This window comes from Photinus pyralis, unplaced genomic scaffold (genome assembly GCF_008802855.1).
Source record: "Photinus pyralis isolate 1611_PpyrPB1 unplaced genomic scaffold, Ppyr1.3 Ppyr1.4_LG5, whole genome shotgun sequence".
NCBI classification, from domain to species: domain Eukaryota; kingdom Metazoa; phylum Arthropoda; class Insecta; order Coleoptera; family Lampyridae; genus Photinus; species Photinus pyralis.
The window spans coordinates 914,505-932,206 of record NW_022170596.1 but is presented as its reverse complement, the minus strand read 5'-3'; the positions used below and the strand labels follow the sequence as shown (position 1 = coordinate 932,206).

General features: G+C 34.7%; 1 long non-coding RNA gene across 1 annotated transcript in view; it reads left to right on the top strand.

The window, feature by feature from the left end:
• LOC116172567 overlaps positions 1–17,702 on the top strand; it is an 81,191-nt gene that overhangs the window by 43,016 nt on the left and 20,473 nt on the right. Inside the window, exon 2 of the long non-coding RNA XR_004145697.1 lies at positions 6,645–6,687. This is a non-coding gene — a long non-coding RNA (uncharacterized LOC116172567). The remainder of the gene's footprint in view (positions 1–6,644; positions 6,688–17,702) is intronic.

Here is a 17,702-nt window from a genome sequence, read left to right as displayed (position 1 = left end):
ACATTTTATGTATTTAGCAATAACGCCGTTGGACAGTTTTATTTGCGACTTTTAAAAAGAAGAGATTTGCATTTTACCACCACCACCAACACATATAATAATATATATTATAATACAGGTTTGATCAAATGCTCTCCCAGTGAGAAATGTCAGATTCGAAATCAGAATTCTTGGTCGCGCTTCCGTTGAGGGGTGTGCAATCAAATAGGAATTCTGCGAAAATCTTAATTTTTCTGCCTTATCTGTAACAGACAATAACACAAACCAGAAAACAAAAGGGGTAGTGAATAGCGTGGTACAAAAATATTGTGGTACCAATGTCTAACGTCTGACACTTGGATAAATCGAATACTAAAACCGTAATTAATACTCAATAAGAATCAATAATTCAATTTACGTTAACTAAACAAAGCAAAATTTTGATTGACAACGAATTGTCCGTACAAATCGGTGTATAAAAGGATGAACGTGAAGTTTACTTTAAAAAAATACTTTACGATGCACAAATAACTAAAGTTTTATATAACAAGGTGATCTAATTCAAAATGGAAATAGATAAGACGAATAAATTCTTCGAAGTGATGCAAGTAACGTAACTAAACATCGTAGATATCGTAATATAGTAAAAAATGAATGTTGAATAAATTAAGAAAAATGTTCAAGCAGGAAAAAAACGTTACAACATACCCAAAACCTAGGCAAATCTGATAGTTCCGTCTTTCTATGCGAAGTTCACAAACGAATCGTTTTGTCCGTCAAGTTTATTTGGAAACAGTTTTATTTTGGTTCCTTCTACCGCACAATTTTTTGGCACTTTTTATTGTTGCACCCTGTATACCTACTGACGAGGTCTTAATATGTACTGATACTCTCTTCTTCTAATGAAAGCTTATAAATTTTTGGAATTTTTGATTTTCCAATGCCTTTTGGGTTTCCTGGTTCTGTCTTGTTGTGTATACTTTTATATACCCTCGAAAAGTGTACTAAAATTTAGCGATTATTTTATTTTGCGATGTAGGAAAGGGCGCTTTGTCTACTTAGCACGTATACATTTAGGGTTAACATAAAACATTTACCAAGTCATCAATTCTTGGCTGCGATAATAAGTGGTCTTCCAAAATTTTATTGGCATCCTCATCCATTATTATTTATGTATCTTGTATTCAATTTAATTTCAATTGGGAACTGGATCGCTTGTCATTGATCGGCTTTTATTTCATCTTACGCAACTTTCATCGACATTAAAAAGAATAAAAGCTCTCAAAGATAATGTATTATATATACGCTACCCGTTCCCTTTATTGAGGAAAACATGATTTGTAAAGAAAACAAATTTCTCTTAAAGATGCTTAACTTCCAACAGATATTTTTTTACAGAATTTGATCGGTTGGTTATTGCTAAAATCTCTCTTTCATCCCAAAGGTTTGAGTAGTTTTAAATTACTACAGATATTTTCACGTTTGATTCTATTACTCGATGTAAATTCAAAATTAACACAGTTTTGCGTGTGCCAATCCTTTATTTGCTAAACCTTTAACCATGTTTAATTAACAAAACTAATGTAATTTGTTCTAATCTGTTCGGGTAAACATGCCACTTTGTAAGTATTTTAATGCTTATCCTAATTTAGTGATATTTTCTTTTTTAGGATTGACTTAATTTTTACTTCAATGCACTTCAATTAAGTTTTTCAACTTTGAACGCTTAATTTTTCGGCCCCTACTAACTACTTACTGAAGTTTTGCACTTGATTCATTATAATCCAACCCATTATCAACCCTTTGTGTTATTATCTTTAAATCGTAGGTAAGTACATATAACTATAAGCTTTGAATACCTATATATTCAAAGCTATAAGTTTATACCTAGCTAGATTTTACACTTTATGTTTTATTTAGAATAAAACAAAAAAAGTAAAAAATAACGACCAAATTTAACTTTAATGTAAGTACTGACCATCAAGCTCCCTTAATTTTTACTTAGTAGGTACCTTTGTAGCACCTGATGATGACATATTAAATACATCATGGGGAATGGTTTAGAGAATTTTGTCGCCTCCATTAATTATCCAACCCAATTTTGAGCATAAAATGGACAACTTCTTGTCTAATTAGTTTTGTAACTTCACGTATTTTAAAAGATGATTTGACTTTCGGGGAAAATGGAACGAATATTGAACTTCAAACGTTCCCGATAAAGTATAACTATAGAATTCGAGTAGGTATGCAAGCTCCACCATTTATTGGCACAAAGGCAATTGATGAGTAATTAAATTTATAGCGAATGAGAAAGGAATCCTCTTCTATTGTGTTTTTAAAAGTCATCTTTGGAAGTGACTATTACAAAGTTCGCTTAAGGGTAAGTACTTGTGAGAAAAGTTTAAATTACTTCAAATCGAGTTCTGGAAGGATCACGTATAAAGTGACAAAAATACAATCAAATGCTTTTATGATTTCTCTAAGAATGCACCTATCATATATCTGTATCACTGTAGTAACTTTTAGAAGTTTGATCTCTAGAAACTTAAAGTAGGTGAACTTTATAGTAGTAGTATAGTGAGTAAAAGATAAGTCCAACTAAAAAGCGGTTACCGATTCTTTATTACATCATCAAAAAGCATATTTTCTCTTTAGACGCCTTTCTACATTTTTTCAGTTCAGAAGCAGCGAAGTTCCTGCTTTATTTCCCTGTACAAATTAGTCTTGTTAACTCAAAGCAACAAAGCGCGTTTTATAAGTTTTGTGATTTTATGCGTAACATTGCCTTACATTCCTATTTCTCCTGGAAATATATGAATACATTTTATGGAGACAGTATTTCTTTCTGTCGCAGGGGTTGTAAATTTGACTACTATTTAAATTTTGAAATTAGTGCTTTTATTTTCTTCGGATTATACAACAATCTACATAATTTTTGCTGATAGCTGTCTTAACAAGTCGGACTTGCATCGCCAGCGGGAAATATTTAATTAATTCATTTTACCTAAATTTCATATGTACTTTGATAATTGCTATCAAAACCATATGGCCGAAATATATTTATGTATATGTAAGCCAGAACCGGAGTGAATATATATTAATATACATTTGAGAAAGACAAGTATATATTCTGATTATAAGCATCCCAAGTAAGAGAATGAAAATGAAGCTGTTAACTTACATTTGCTCGATTTCGCATCAACTGTGCACTAATTAATATAACCGTGGGTATCATGCTACCTGATCCATAAAATGATACAGCGCAGCATAAACAAAAGTATTGAACTTAACTGTCTATAAATTCAGCCAAATTCTTCTTTGAACTAACATACCAGATGAAAAAAAAATAAAAGAAATCAATAAATAAAAAAATAAAAATATATAAATAAATAACAAATAAATAAAAAATTAAAAAAACCGAACATAGGGAAATAAGATAGGGAAAAGGTTTTTTTGCTCCTCATGTTAACTTAGAAGGTTTATAATGGCAACAATTGCAAGAAGATTTTTTTCTCATCTCATGATATACGAATTAGTTAATTTTCAGTTGTATTCTCATTGTTTTATAAAAAATTTGGCAATAAATCCAATTAGACACTCTGTATACAACATTTTTAATTAAAAAAACACTGTACTTAAAACTATTGAATAAAAAATGGTAAAACGGAATTGCTTGCTGATTTTTCAGTACAATTACCTACACTGTTTAGCGGTGTCATATTTCATTTTCAAGGTCAATAAAGGGCAATGACTCCAGTTTTGCGAGGTCATATTTCATTTTCAAGATTATCAAAGTTTAATTACACCAATTTTTGGTGTCGTATTTCATTTTGAAGGCCATCAGAGGTCAAAGACACCTTTTTTATAGCATCATGTGTTATTTCCAAGGTTATCAAGTTTCAATAATCTCATTTTATTGCGGTGTCGTTTTCCATTTTCAAGGTCATCAGAGGTCAATTTGTTAATTACGAGGTGGTCAAAGTTCACTTTCAAGGTCATCCAAGGTGAACGGAATCTTCCGGGTCTCGAATTTCATTTTCAAGATCACTTATTACCTCATGTTTTGTGGTGTCAAATTTTACTTAAAAAATCATCCAATGACCCTTTTTGTTGAGGTGTCATGTCACCAAAGCCTCAACTTTTGCCTTGTCAAATTTGATGTTCAAGCTCATTTTTTGCCATGTCCATTTTCATTTTTAAGGTCATCCATAAATTTATTGTTAGTTATGGTTTACTGACTTTTATGCAATCGTAACGTACCCCTATACATACTTATTTTATCGCGTTGTAAAGTGTCTAATAATTTGTTAATTACCCAATTGCGTGCGTCACATATTTTGAAAAAAATAGGTGTTTGGGTATTTTGTATTTCATTATTTGAATAAGTACATCAGAAAATGGAATGCATTGAACTTTGATAACGTTGAAAATGAAATGACACCACAAACATTGGGCAATTGACCTTACAAATGAAATAAGATGCGAAAAAAATGAGATCATTGAACTTTGGATGGCCTTGAACATAATACAAGACAAATATGGAATCAATGAACTTTAATGATCTTGGGCTCTTTGAAAAGGAAATAAATCAGTACAAGAATAAGGCCATTGACCTCTGCTGACCTTGAAAATGGAATATTCAAGCCCAAACATTTGGAGATCTTTGATAACATTGAAAATGAAATATGCCATAACATAAATGAAAATGAAATAAGATACGACAAAACGCCGTAAGTATGACATGGTGTTATTGACCTTTAATAATCTTGTGGGTAAAATGTGCCACACCAAAAATGGAACTCTAAAACGGGGTCATTGACCTCTGATGACTTCGACGTCGAATGTTCTTGCACCTTGATCAAATTCCAAGGTTACCGCCACGGGTCACGCAACCTTTGAACATCTTCACCTACTTTACGGAGTCACCACCAGGTGGCAATCAAACTTGAGCTGGTCCAGGTTGGGTATTGTATTTACTGTACTGACATCTTTTGGACATAAAGCAAGAAAGCGATATTCCTGACGACCTTATTCTCGGTCTTGAAAAGTTTTGAGGTTAGGTGGCCATTTACAGCCTAGCGGATTTTGCTTCAGTGAAAAACGTTGTTGTTAACTAGCGTGTTGTTGACGTGATGATGCTGTGAAGTGGTATGTAAGTACCTATCGGTGTGAGTAAGTTTCCGATAAACTGAGTGAAAGAACTTCTAATTTCATCTAGAACTATCCAATACCTTCTCTGCAAATCATTGGTGCAATTTTGATAGAAACTCTTTTGAGCAATCTCAGGCTATTTTGGAATTAACTACTCAAACCCACCTCAAAAAGTTCCAAACTCTTCAGTCCAATTACCTTAAACCCTCCGGTACAAATCCCCAGACCAAGGAAACCATCGTCGACTTGCCTTCTCACACCGTATCTCCTGACGCGCATTTAGTCCGTTCGCAGGGTTTAAACTTCGCTGTTGCTCTCGTTAAGGTTCCCAAGGAAGACATCGTCACTGCTGTTGGATCCATCCACACACGAAAAGGTCAGGAAAAAATCTTCATTGAGGGAAAAAAGCTGTCCATAACACATACAAATACAAGATAAATCAACAACACAATAGACATACACAAATCAAGTATATCAAATCAATAAAAATCAGGTATCGAATCAAAGCCATAAATCAATTTAGCACAAAAACAAAAATGATAAATTGCGTATACATAGAAAACAACATAAAAATGACATCGCCCTATTCAAGCATCGGCTTCTAATTTAACACGGGTGAAAATGCAATCGGAATCATGTTAAATTCGATTATCATAAACATAACTACTAAACAGAAGAAAAGTTAATTCGACGCCCCCTGCTCCCCCCGTTTTGTATTGACACAAGAGTTGCAGTCCGCACGAGATGAGGAACATGATATAGTGAAGAATCGGAACTGTATGAGGTACTTCCCTCACGGCATAAGTAGCTATTGGATTCATACAAGGCAACATCACATTGGCAGTACACTTCGACCTGAATATACAAATAAATACTTAATACCACACATATTACCAGGCAAAATGTAAAATTCTCTATTTTCTATCGTATTTTACTAAAGATGTTTTTAGGAACGTTAATTATTGTCTCTTCCTTCCAATATCATTTCCAATTATGTGGGAAACTAACTGACCCCTAAAGTAAAAAATTACTGCTATACAAAACTTTTCCGCTCCTGCAAAACTTGTCGCCCTATATCGTAGTCTACTGGGCTTTATTACTTTCAAGTAATGTTACACTTTGTTTTAGAGATAGGAGAGTGATGAAGCACTAGGCAGCTATACATCGTGTACCTATTACTGAGCAAAATAATAGCATTGTTAACTCAAACAAATAGTACCGTCGTCATTGCAAACTTTAATTAATTTTCCTAAACTAAAATTCGAGTTCCAGTCGCATTTATCCAAACTATGTTCCCGCTCTCTCATTTTTCAATTAAATTTATGAATTAACCTACAAAGTAATTTACATAAAAGTAATAATCAACTTCCAGAGGTATAATGTCCGAAGTAAAAATAAAGTAAAATAATAGAAGCTCGGGAAATAAACTGTGCGCTTTTTATATTATCCGAATGTCTCTACGGAGCCCGTTCATTTAATATCTGTACTCCAAACTAATTTGAATTTGTTTTCAGGACACGAAATCGATAAGTTCACCAAGACGTCATAACATTTACGGTAAGTTTTAACGATAGAGTTCTTTACGACTTCACCTAAAAAGTAAAACGTAAAAAAAACGCCACTTCGGTTTATAAATTTAAAATGGATTGTGGCATCGTGACGTTTGATTCAGTTTAACAACAACTACTAATTTGTGTAATTTCCTAAAACGCATCGAGGATATTACGGAACACATTTTAATTTTATTTGGAAGCGTACCAAATTCAGGTCACGTTTTGCACAATTTCAGTTTCCCACTTCGAATGATGTTAAATTAGAGGCTATATTTATGTGAAATAGTATCTTGTAATTTAGCTGTATATAGCGTAATTATAATGAAGTATAAAAGCACCACACATACATAACTAAGTCATTATTTCTCTATAATGTTACGTTGGCAAGTTATTGCAAAAGAAGTATTTTTAAATTAAACCAGAACATATTCTCATTAGTAATACGGGAATACTGAAATTTAAAGTGAACGCGTGCTGAAAAAGAATCTCGTTACTTGCGTTCATTATCCGAAAGTGAGTATCCTCTTTATTATCCGTATAAAAACCTTTCATGTTGGAATATCGATAAGTAATAACAATTTAACAGATGCCTGAAAGCACTTCTTGTCAACAGAAGTGTAACGTAAGGTCCCTTAGGGAGGATTCGGGTTATTAACGAAAGGTAATTGCAAAAAGTGTCCTAACGTTGGTTGCCAATAATCCTCTTGAGCGAGCTTAACGATCAACACACAATTAATAACAATATTGTAGGAAAAAATATGTTTGGTATTACATATGAAGGAAAGTCATGACAAACTCAACTGCAATCGGTATCAGGATCGAACCCTGTATTGCAGTTGTCAACCTTAGAAATGCGGCAGGATGCTCTCCTTTACGATGGAAGGCAAAACTAATATTATATCATAAGGAAACCGAAGACCAACTTCGTAAAACTTTTAAATGTTACAAGTATATCTGACGGAAATGATTTATAAGCTTACTATAATTTCCCAAATTTTGACTGCAAATATTGCGGAAATTATTGAGGGCGATAAAACATTTAAACAAGACAAAGGAAAACTATAAAATGAACTCAAATCTGGAAAAATTTGAGAAACGATTTAAAAATGGGCTTTGGAATTAAAGAGGGGATATTAAAAGCAAAATATACAAAGAAAGCTTATTTAATGTTTTTGAAAAGTTATCTTTATGCCTGTGAAAGAGGTAACACGGAAAAGATTCAGAATCTATAGAAATACTCAGTCAACATCAAACAGTGTTTTTTGATTTCGCAAATGATTTAATAATTTAGAATACTCTAAATTAATTTTATTTAATATTGTTTTGCAGTGCAGACCCACCTGTAATAATGATGGGTCACCCTCCATGTGAATTTAATTCATTTGTAACGTAAAATGTTGGTTGTAATTTGAGTTTAAACACAATTTCGATCGTATTGAATTCGAGGTGAATGTTTTGTATTAGAATTATAGGCTGCTTCAGTTCAAATAATCGTCTTTATTGTTCAGTTAGTAAGTTAAGGAGCATCTGTAATTAATTGGATAAATGTTTTGTTAAAGTTATCTCTCGTAAATTCGGCCGTTGCGATAAGAAGTTTCGTTATCGCTGCGTAAGCTAATTAAGTGAAGATAAACAGACGTTTTTTCGCCGACGTAAACACAGATGGTGGGACAAGGAGAAGGGAAATTTTTCTAAATAGAGGAGACGGACGTTAATCGTGACTTTTTCTGGTTGCAATCCAGTAACGCGCGCAACTGTTATTGTGACCTCGACAATGTATTGGTGTGGAGTGCACATGACGTTTGTGACGACCAGGGGGTCGATTTTTGAAACCAATCGCATCTATTCGTATACGCTTAGATGCGAAGACTTAAAAACGTATACGTTTTCCAAATGCAATTTTTGACTACTGTTCGTAACTGCCTGGAACCGAAACGTACAGTGCATATGACAACGTCGCCTTTATTGATTGATTAGAACTAAAACGGACTATTTGACGTTCATTGACGTTTGCGTTTGAGCTTAGGTGGGAAGGTGAAGATATTGCTCAGTCATTTCAAATTAAAGAATAATATTTTAGGCACTGATTAGCATGAATACTGAAAACACGATGGACACGCCAAAGCGAGGGTGCAATACCACGCAAAACCAAAAAGGGTGGCTAGTAGAGTTTGCTAAAAACCACCCCGATATAATAGCAGGGAAACAAACTACGACTTTGACGTGCAAGAAAATGCCAGACTCATGGAAAGAAGTAGCTGATACATTTTGATAAATTGTGCTTCATTTAAGACTACTATGGGGTTGCAAGGATTACGGTTCCTATTCGGGCGATAATTGCGTTCGGCATTCTCTAAATTGTCTATTACAAACACATTCACAGCTTCATCCATTATTGTAAGTAGATACCTCTCAAGAGTCAACACTTCAACACTAACCAATACATAACCCACAAAACGTCAGTTGCGAGCGTTTGCGAACGCCATTTACCCGCTCGCAGAGAAACGAACACAATTGAACGTATACGCAATATAAACGTATGGTCAAAAATTGCAAATATACGTTTCTTTACGAATACGTATACGTTTTAAGGAAACGTACGGCCAAAAATCGACCCCCAGTCTGAAATCAGTGTTACATAACCGTTGTGAGTACACTCGTGTGCGGACAGAAGTTTTGCTGGAAACTGGTTGCAAATGTAACTGGCTTGCAACTGCCGTCACAAAATAGGTGCTCCGTGTGCCCTCGGCAAGACGGTGATGTAGAAACCAGAAGCAAAATTGACAATTGCGAACTTCAGTAATTTTAAATTAAAAGTGGAAAATCATTTAAGATATTATTTAAACTTCTTAAGGGAAATAATTTAAGAAACAAATTAAAAGATTCCTCAGATTAAGAAGCGGGTTTAGCAGAAGATAGATTTTTTGGCGTAAAAACCTTTTCAAAAGGACCTTTAAGTTCTTTGTGACAGTCTTCACGATATTGTTGAAAATACTTTTACAGATATCTATATTGTTGTGTAAAGAACGTTATGTAGGTGTTATTTCGGTCTAAATGCCAAAAATAATGATGGGACACTCTGTATTTATGACAAAATTTCAATTTATTAAGTGTACTTTTGGGGAATTATTTACGCATAAGCACAAAGTTGGTTTATTTCATTTGAATTTGTGGCTGAGTGTTATTTTTCTTTTTAGAATTGTTTGTAATTGCGAATTATTTACTTGATTAAAATGTATCGTATTTTTAATTCATTTAATTTGATAAGGTGTTAAGACACATTTGGTTAAGTTTGCTTACCTTATAAAAGGTTTCATCTTGTTAATTCGCGATATGGAGTCTTATCGGGCGAAATTAAATAACGCGTGTGTTCTTATCCCTGATAGAAGAGATAAGGTGTTTCGAAGAAGAAAAAAGTAGGGAGTAATTTTTTACCTCAATGTAATCATTCCTTACTATCGTGCGGTGGTAAAACACAAATCATCATCCCATTTTTTAGAAAATAACAAAAATGTAACTTTTTTATATGGAACACCCTGTGTATTAGAGTTTTTTTCCACAAGATTAAATATTCAAAAAGGGAGGTTCGCACACAGATCACTAATTTAACTATAGCTTAGACCACGGACACATCTATTTAACTGCATCCTGCATCACGCACCGAGTCGGTTCGGCAGCTTCTACTCTCCGACTTAAAAACGTACACCATAATTATTCACATTTAGGATGCGTACATGAATTAAATTATTATCATGAAATTAATAAACATGGCTAGAAGGCACCTAAATAACCGTTTTCAATGAAAAAATTTGCGGAAAAAATCCTAAATTTTCCACAATCTTATATTAATTAAAAAGTTCACTTCATTTCCTGGTGTCATTTGACTGACATTTCGTCATTTTTAAGTTGGTGAAACTGAAAAATTTTAAGTGACAGTTTTCTTTATTCATTTATAAACAAAGGTGCAACACAACACAAGTTTAGGTTTAGTTCGACTTATATACCAAATATGCGACACTTCCATGTCACATGTGGATACACTTTAATAACACCACTTTTCGAAGCGTCAGTCTAAACTAGAATGCTTTAAGGAAAAAGAATGTCGTAGAGAAGGTTACATGTTGCATTTCGCAAAGATCGAGTTCTCTGTATCGATCATCGAGAGGGAAAACTCGTGCACTTCCTGCATGTTTCATATACTAATTCGTTCGGATATGGACCACCGATTAACTTTGAACGCCTTTTCCGTATGAATCGTTGCTTAGCATCCACCGCCTTATACAGTTGAGAGGGGAAGGAATATCGCATGTAGAGAACTATTTACTGCTAATAGGATATAATAAAAACACATGTATAATAGCTGTATACCATTGTTTAAGGTTTATTAAATTGTAGAAAAATAACATAACATCTTATGAAATTAAAGTTGGCACTCAGGAATGTTAAGAAAACTACTACCAACTGCAAAATAATCATGAAATTTGAAGTAATATAACCTCACTTTCGACGAAATGAATTGAACTTTTATTTAAGATTGTGGAAAATTTAGGGCTTCTTCCGCAAATTTGTTTATTAAACACGCTTAATTAAGATGCCCTCTATCCATTTTTATTAATTTCATGATCATACCTGGGGGAATCATTAGTGTCAGGTAACCTCTTCTTTAATTCACAAACATAGTTGGCTGCTAACTGGACGAAAAGTCCTTTACTCTGTCAACGAACGAAGCTGGACACTAGCAAACAAACTTCTTAATTGAACGCACCTCGAAAAACTTGAATTCGAGAACCTTATAATTATTATGACGAAAATGTTGCTGACGGACGGCGGTTCGACATCGGAACTTTCAAAAAGCTTCTAATAAACGGACCGTAACTGGGCCTTGAAACTCGCAAAAGACGTCTTCTTCCTCGCATCTTTCGTATTTAAACAGAACTCCCCCCCCCTTCTGTTTGTACAACTTAAAGATCCAAGAGAACTGGCTAGCAACGATTACTGGCCAAAAAACGGTCCTTTTAGGTACCTTACGTAGACACTCCGTATTACGATATAAAATTAATGTAATTCTCAATCTCTGCTTAAACATAGCTTTTTTTAAAATGATTAAATAAGCACGTTATCGCCGAAACACTTATCTCTATCTCTCACAAATAAGAAGGAAATCCTAATAATTTAAATCGACCTGTCACATTTACGAGCAGTAACCGTATCTCATACCCGAAGTTCATCATTTTTTATGTCCCTATTTCATTCATTTCGATAGCTCAATGTGAAAAGTGTGAGATACTTAGCTCGCATTCGGAAACATGACAGACAGATGGACGATCAGACAGACGGTAACACGGTACAGGATTAAGTTTTTGGCGTAATCGAATCAAAGTTTTTCACTCCATCACAAATCGCTTACTCTGGAAAATTCCATTCTATTTCGTTGTTGTTAATTTCCGGTCCGTACGGTGCAATAGATCGTGAATAGTTTATAGCGCTGATTTCAGTTGTGATTGAACAATAGTTATTTACATAAAAATCAGGAAAATGATAGATTATTGGCGAGGAAATATTGAAGTGCGATGTCCCTTTGGGACCGAGTACTTTAATTTCCGAGTCAAGTAATGACATTTACTGACGAGTTTTGTATTAAATTTTACCCGAAATCGTCATTTAATATAAAATATAGAACTTTTGATTAATGTCAATCTGTCAGTGACGACAGGAGTCATTATAGGGTACGTTCCACTTAACGCCCGCAACGACCACGACGCTCGGCTGCCGTTCCACATAACGACCACAGTCGTTATGGTCGCAATCGCGACGTCAGATATGACGTCATTACTAGCGACCGCAACGAGCCCACGGCGCTCGCCTATCGTACCTGGGTCAGCGTGGGCGTTCTAATTTTATAACCTTACATTCTTGACAGGAGACACACCGCACTCAAAAGCGTTCCACTTAAGGGTTCGCCCACAACGCCTCTAAGCTAGTGGAACGATAAAACCGCGGTCGCGGTCGTGATCGTTGTGGGCGTTAAGTGGAACGTACCCATAGACATTTGGAAATGTCACAAATGCGGCCAGTAAAGTGACAAGCGGCAGGAAACGTAGTCTGCTCTACCTCTGTCATGGAACCTAAAATTTCCTGACAAAAAGTAGGCATGAAAATGAAGGTTTCAGGACGATTTTTGGTAACCATATGAGTATCTCAATGCTACATTTGTTCTCCTTACTATATTTAAATTCACTTTAAAGTGATGCGTTTATTTTACGAGTTTCTTAGTTCTGCAGCTGAATCCTTCCGGGGTCACAGAAAAAGGATATTTTATGTTGAGGACATCGTATGCAGATCCTGGTTTGCCGGCGAAACTAAATTAATAATTTCCATTAAATACGGTGGAGAGATTCCGTTTCCGTTTCGTTTTTAATCCTCGAGGCGACGACAGTATTTGCTAGAAAGCAAGTAGAGCTGATAATACGAAAGTAAGGTATACAAGACTGAATGCTGTATAGTCTCTAAATACGGCATCAACAGCTTCATCCCTAGTGATATTGTTAATAGTAACTGACCCTATGAGTATTTATTCGAATATTACCAATTAACACGGTGTGGATAATCTCGCGAGTTCAAGTTGAAAATTTACTGAGAACGGTAACAACGTTGAGGATTAGTGTGTTGGTGACCTCGCGCTACCTACACATACTGACCCCTAACTCGCCCCTTTAGCCCCGCCCTCCCAAGCTCACACCTTCCCGACGTCGGTCGTCGCGACGCGTACTAAGTCCATGATATATAACTTCAAGCTATTTGCATGTCGATACTTCCGAAACCTTTTCCTTATCCCGCCATTTATCTGTAACCGTCAATGTCATACAATTTAAGCGATTTCGACCCGTCATCGTGCGCTAAAATTTATTTAGTTCAACTTATTCGATACCAAGATATTGGCACAGTTTTTAAAAGGCTTCCGCCGCCGCCGCCGTCGACTGTCTTCCAAGTAATTGAACTTTTAAGCACAATTTAATGACCTACAGACGACTGCTAAGTAAAATACGCATCTATATGCAAATTCATTTACGCTCTTTAATATTTCCTCGTAATTTAAATAATAAAAATATAAATTTTGGGCTCGGCGGATTATGTAAATTTTAGAAGGAAGCGCATTGGTGCAAGTAATTAGCCGCCTACATTTTTCGGCGAAAAGTGTTTGCTTACATTATGCGATTGTTGTTAACACAATTAACACAAAAGTTTGAGATTTGTTTCCGGTGATTTTTTTATGTTTTGGCATGCTTCACCATTTTCAATCAATATCAAAAGATAGGTAGAGTTATAGAGCGTTTACCAGAGGCAAATATTAAAACTAATACTTGGTGAACTTACATAACGGGGCTTAACCGAAAACCTATAACGAGAAAAGCAAAACTGTATACCGCATTGGAACATTGTTTAAATGTTTGTGTTGTTTGTCGGTGTACGTTAATTATAGATCCAATTACTTATGTTTCCACAATCCCACTTCTAAAGTTCCTATAAATTGTATTCAATACCTTTCAATCAACCGAACGTATCGTTTGACACGCACTTTAATTACCTACGTAGAGAGTGATTGCAACGGATTTAACAGTATTTTGACATGCGAAGAAAGGTTTCAAACTTTGCGTAGGTAGAAGTTCACCAAAGATTATACTGAGCGTCTTTGCTGTCATAAACTTTAAACAGCTGAACTTATAGGATTTCGCTAAATGAATAATTAAATGGGTTGATGAATGTGTTACCGACTACCTACTGATTTTTAAATTATAAAATTCGATTCTTCTCTATTACTTGAAAAAAACAGGATTATTAAATTGTGATGAGTAAATTAAGCTAATGTTAGTAGAAGTTTGTGGGATTAAATAGCGAATCGTTAGGTAATTTATAACGAGGATTACACTTCTTCGCAAAAAATTGCTATCTGAGTAAAATGTCTAATAATACTACCTGCTAAGTTAGAAGTAGCTTATAGAAGTTAAAGTTCTTTCTCCATTGTCTGATAACGTGACCCAAATTTGTTCCGAAACTAACTCTAAGTATCAAGTTTGAAGTCATTATTATTCTATTAATTGAGTTAGTTTTAATACGTAACGCTTTCTGCAACTACAAAGTTCCCAATATAACGAAGTTACCGTAGAACCTATAAGATAAAATATTCCTCGGATGATTGTAAAACTAATTAAACAAATTCTGATAAATTTGAGTTAAAAAATATAGCGGCGTGTGGTGCGCAGTTTATATAACCCAAATAGATTTGATTACTCCCCTTTGAACAATCTTCTAACCAAAAATTACATTACGTTTCCCTTTGTTAAATTGTGTTGGCTTGCGAGCTTTATAAAACGCAAAAATGAAAGCGCGCGAACTTTGTGGCTATGTAAAACAATAACACTTATACCCTTCGTTATTAATGCAACTTGTGGGATCTAAAGAAGTGCGTTTATTATTTTCCATTTAAAGGAATTTGAATGGCAACGATATTTGTTTCGAATTTGCCTGTTGGGAATAGAGACAAACGTGGCATACTTTATTTAAGTGCACGTAGTATGCGTGTGAGTTTTTCTCCAAGGGGAGGTACATATTTTTTTCCGTACAAAAACGATAGCTCGTATGTCAAACAAGAAAAAGCACTTTTTGACTTTATTTTTTCAGACGTTTGATCTTTGCGCGTTTATTCAATGGATTTTACTATCTCTATGCACGAAACGCTTTATACACAGTAACTCGAAATTAGAAATTGCTGGATAAACCACAAATATCGTAGTTTAGCGTACAACAATTTAAAAAGCAAAGCAGATTAGTAATCACGATTAAATTGGCTTTCAAATAAAGTGCCATTTGCCATAGGATTCCATTTAAAATTTTAGGGGTTAAGCTCCCTACGTAGAGGGGTGAAAACTTGGGTTCGTGATTTGTATTCCAAAAGTTGTCCCCCTCGAATACAAAATTGACGTGTTCGAGGATTTTTCGAAATTTCTGAATTTAATACCCTAAAAGCCCTCTGCATACTTCTCGTTGGGCCACACTGTATTTGAGTTTGAACAGGACCAAACGTAAAATGCAGACGGCCCGGGACGATTCGACATGAATGCGAACGATAATCTGCCAATATTAAAGCTCCCACAAATCTTCAATATTTTGATATACGAAACTGGTTACTGCGATATCACTAACTTGTATGGATGTGCTATGTCAAACCATATAATGAGTTTCCGCCAGTCGCGAGTGACATTTACGAGAATTTGGAAGAGTACTCAGTGTTTGTACAAATTAAGAAATTTCAAAATAAATTGATTAAACTATTCAAAAGCGTGCATTATCACAATCTGTTATCGTCTTATGCTCTGAGTTATACACAGAGTCCTGAACTTCTTTCCTTACCATTTATTCTTTAGCATTTGTTTCATTAGGTATTTCGTGCCATCATTTTGCTTTGTGATTTAAGCGGTTCATTTAACTTAAATGGTTATCCACCATAATGTGAATGCGCCATAACTGTAACCATAGAATATCGTAGTTGTTCTGTCAACACGGCAACTGTTGGATGTTGCTTTACCTGATACAAGCAGTAGGGTGCCGTAATTCAGTGCGTGCAGGTACACAGCTTTGCAAAATCAGCACATTATGTTAAAAATCGAACTTTCATTAATAATAATGTATTTAATAATAATAATTATAGGCGCAAAATGTGCAAGATTGTTCATAAAAATTACCTTCCATGGCGATCGATCAAAAAAGCTAAAATCTCACTGCAGACCGTGCTCAATTCATTTTTTTTACTATCGCGTGTTTTTATTTTTGTCTTCTTTTATAATGTAAGTATAGGGTGTGTGTGGGTCGCTCGACAATTTCACATTATAACAGCTTTCAGCTCTGTTTTCAACCTGTTCGACAACATTGGAGAATTATTATTTTACACCGATTATTGTGCCACCATCTTTCAAGGACATGAATTTCTATTCCGGCTGTTATGTAACGAAGGTAATATAAAAATTCCAATATTAAGTCATGAAAAGTACCTCATACATATGCGAAATAAAATGGCAGCGAAATACCATTGTAAACACCTTCAATAATAATATATTAGGCCCCCAGATAAAACAAACAAAAACCTCCGATCCGTCGTACATAGCGAACATTGTAACTGACTTCTAAAAATCGTACTTGAATTCCAAAGCCTCCTTCCTACTAATAGTAAAAATATAAAATACATGTTGGATAGCACTCTAATTACGCACAAAATCTCCCAGATCCCCTAAATAATCTAATCATCCCGTATATTAATCTCACGGGAAAGCTACCCACACCTATGTAAATTCCACTTTATTTATCAACGTATCAGAACCTATAATACCTCTAAATTGTATTAACCTGTACATTAATCCTAAACGTGTCCTTAAAAAGTAATAAAATCCACCGAGGAACTCGTGAGGATATATTGGCATTAGCTAAGCTGAATGAAAATTTCTCAAAACATTAATGCAATTGCACAATTTGCAGTATTCCTATAGAAACGTAATTGATTTACGCGAGCTACAAAATTATTACAATGAAAAAGGTCTCATACGAGCATCTACACTAAATAACAAATCTACCCCTAAATACGACCCCTACCCGAACTGAAACACAATAAATGATTGCACAATTTTATAAATTTATAAAAGAAAACACCCTATAAAATCTACAAGCAAGTGATACAAATGATAACTCTTATCTAGGTTGTAATCTTGGGCTCGATTTATCACAAAACCAATCATTTACAGATGAAACAAAAAACAAAGTAAAGCCAGCTTAAAGTGTTAATAATCGAAAAAATTTCATAATTTAGGTGACATACTGACATTCCTTTACTGCATGGAGATAAAGCTGGTGGTACGATTTGTGTCAAATAAACGTGACAATATTTGTATTGAGGGGCAGGCAAGAATGAAACGAAATAAGTACACATTTGAGTCAAACAATAACACAACTATCTACTTTTGACTCAAAAGT